General features: G+C 31.5%; 1 protein-coding gene across 1 annotated transcript in view; it reads left to right on the forward strand.

Moving 5' to 3' along the window:
• The window catches only part of LOC106475016 (peregrin-like), a gene marked incomplete at its 3' end in the record, with an annotated part of 18,784 nt that overhangs the window by 12,999 nt on the left and 2,114 nt on the right, over nucleotides 1-3,671 (forward strand). The window lies entirely within an intron of this gene.

Genomic DNA, 3,671 nt, shown 5'->3' on the forward strand with positions numbered 1-3,671 from the left:
AGACTAAAGACACAACCTACTTCTTCGAAATATTGGTTCAAAAGAAAGAAATGGTGTCCAACCTGTCTCCTTGAAATTTCGGTTCGAAAGAACGAGATGGCACCCTAAGAATTTAAAATGGCTGAGAAAACCACTAGGGAGACATTTGAGCGTTCGATTGGTTATTCATGTCATATATAGATGTAAGTGAATATAAGGGAATGTTTTCAAAAATAGAAAGAGGTGGGTGGGGGTGCCCTTGTGTTTGATTTATTACGTGAGCAATATCTTAGCAAATAGAAAATATAAGACCTTCTGATTTTATATACTAGCTTGTCAATATTGGTAATAGCAGTAATTAGAAACACTAATTTCATTTAATTGATTAGTTTATGTGTTTTTCAATTGAAAAAAAACAAAGATATTGTTGTGAACAAGGAAGTAGGTCCAGGTTTAGAAGAAATAAAATACCGGTTTTCTAAACTCTGGGTGATTTAAGTTTAGATGGTGTTAAATGATTATGTAGTTATATAACTTTACCTTTACTCTAAGATGGTGGCATAAGAACACTGAAACATATAGTCATTTCAGAGCTGGTTCCTGTTTTAATAAGTTATTTATTGTTTAATTAGTTTAGCACTGTACTCCTTTTAACTGTATATGTGTAGTAGGAAGTTTAGAATATTTAGGGACAAACCACAGATCTGAGAATTTTTTTCTAATTTCTTTAGGTGTGCTTTTTGTTCCTGGAAATGTTTTTATGTTAAGTTATATTTGTTTAAAAGATATAAAACTTTTCATCTATGATATGACTTCAGGTAAGCCTTATTAGGTTTAGAGACAAGCCTTATTAGGTTTAGAGACTAAGATAGGCAATGGTAAAGATATTCCAGTGACTCAAATATGCGTTCACTGAATATTGTTTATTTTATTGTGTTTAGACAATGTTCATAGATAAAAGAATTGATAATTTATTGGGAAAACTAAATGTGTATGTTAAGATATAAATTGATTTTGACCAAGAAACCCGACACCACTAATAACAGGTCTCGTTGTGAGACTGTGATTTATAGCTAGAAGTGGTGGCTACTGCAGTATGCAAAATAAAGTATCAACATATATATATATATGCTAATAAATGTAAATCAAGTTGAAACTATTTATATATATATATATATATAATGGAACTGTCTGGTCAACATTAAAAAAGATTGCAATTCTAAAATCAAAATAAAGTTGTTGTTTTTTTGAAAATTGTGTGTCATATCAAAAGTTTGAGAATTTCACAACACAAAAAATTATAGAGAAGCTAAATCAAATTATATGGAGTTTTTAATGACAAAAAATAGATATTGTTTGGTAAGTGTTTTTATGTTTTATAAAATCGAATATTCCCATTGTAAGAAAGAATAATAAAAGTGAAAAACTCCCTCCCCAGTTTGGAAATGTTTGATATGGTGTACTATGGTTTTTACTAATTTATTCCCTTTACTTTAGTATAACGTGGGGTTCTCTTCAAATTATTTCAGGAATATAATTTGTATCGGAGATAAAGGTTCAATTAAAGGAAGAACTTGTAACGTGAAAGTTAAAGTTTTGTTTATGGATAAAACAAGAAACATGTCTGTTAAAACCTTTTTAGTTTAAAAAAAACACTACGTTTCATTAGATTTAACTAGCATTGTCAGGTGGATAAAAAACCGTTACGTGTTGTTGTATCAAGAGCAGTAAAACATCGCAAGAGAACAGAGTAAATAAAAAATAAATCAAATACAAGACATGGAAAATTTAACATAAATATATTTTTACAACTGAACACTGGTTAATGCTAGGTTTTCTTTTTAATGAAGAGAGCTTCTTTTATTTATGTTATTTTCTCTGGCTGTGATTTTAACTTTTGAAAAAACAAAAGAGTGTTTATTTTGAGCCACTTGTTCAAACACATACTTTTAAATATTCTTGTAGACACTTACTTGTTGACCGATTTAGCCAATGTAAGTATTATCACAGTCTTTACATGTAATTTGATACAAAGATCCTGAAGTGCATTTGTCAAAAAATTTGTGAAATACAAAAATGTGGCCTAGTTTTCTTGTTTGTGTGAAGCAAAATTTCACATCAAAATTCATATTTTATTTTTTAGTAGTTTTTAATCAATTTTTTGTTTTTGTTTTTCAAGTACGAACTTTTAGCTCAAAGCTCTATCTCATTAATTTACTCTAATCCTGCGTAAAAGAAGTTCAATTTGAGAGTAGGCTAGTAGAAGTCTTGATGAGTAATAAAATTGAATCGGGTATACGTGGGTCCCACACTTGGTACTGCTTGTGCACAAAAATATAGCTAATAAAAGGAAAATAAGGTCTCGTAGATTAATTTACTCTAATCCTGCCTAAAAGGATTTCAAGGGCCTGTGGCTATTGAGAATTCCCTTTTGTTTTGGATAACATGTGAGAGCCTGGGGATATATCATATATAAAACAATACCAATTGTTATCCAAAACAAAATGGATTGGTATTGTTTTATATGATATATCCCCAGGCTCTCACATGTTATCCAAACAAAAGGGTGTGAGAGCCTGAGGATATATCATATAAAACAATACCAATCCCATTTTGTTTGGATAACATGTGAGAGCCTGGGGATATATCATATAAAACAATACCAATCCCTTTTGTTTGGATAACATGTGAGAGCCTGGGGATATATCATATAAAACAATACCAATCCCTTTTGTTTGGATAACACGTGAGATCCTGGGGATATATCATATAAAACAATACCAATCCCTTTTGTTTGGATAACACGTGAGAGCCTGGGGATATATCATATAAAACAATACCAATCCCTTTTGTTTGGATAACATGTGGGAGCCTGGGGATATATCAAACAATACCAATCCCTTTTGTTTGGATAACACGTGAGAGCCTGGGGATATATCATATAAAACAATACCAATTCCTTTTGTTTGGATAACACGTGAGAGCCTGGGGATATATCATATAAAACAACACCAATCCCTTTTGTTTGGATAACATGTGGGAGCCTGGGGATATAACACATAAAACAATACCAATCCCTTTTGTTTGGATAACAGTTATATTTTCTAAGGACATATAATTCTTTGATAATATAATTATCCATGTCTTGTGTCACACTTGGTTATCCTTCTGTTTTAGTAAGGACATATCTTCTGTTGATAATATAACTATCCATGTCTTGTGTTTCACTTGGTTATCCTTCTGTTTTAGTAAGGGCATATCTTCTGTTGAGAATATAACTATCCATGTCTTGTGTCCTGTTTAAGTAAGGACATATCTTCTGTTGATAATATAACTATCCATGTCTTGTGTCTCACTTGGTTATCCTTCTGTTTAAGTAAGGACATATCTTCTGTTGATAATATAATTATCCATGTCTTGTGTCTCACTTGGTTGTCTTTCTGTTTAAGTAAGGACGTATCTTCTGTTGATAATATAACTATCCATGCCTTGTGTCTCACTTGGTTATCCTTCTGTTTAAGTAAGGACATATCTTCTGTTGATAATATAACTATCCATGCCTTATGTCTCACTTGGTTGTCCCACCTGTTTAAGTAAGGACGTATCTTCTGTTGATAATATAACTATCCATGCCTTGTGTCTCACTTGGTTGTCCCACCTGTTTAAGTAAGGACGTATCTTTTGTTGATAAT

Source organism: Limulus polyphemus, unplaced genomic scaffold (genome assembly GCF_000517525.1).
Source record: "Limulus polyphemus unplaced genomic scaffold, Limulus_polyphemus-2.1.2 Scaffold7970, whole genome shotgun sequence".
In the NCBI taxonomy this organism is placed as follows: domain Eukaryota; kingdom Metazoa; phylum Arthropoda; class Merostomata; order Xiphosura; family Limulidae; genus Limulus; species Limulus polyphemus.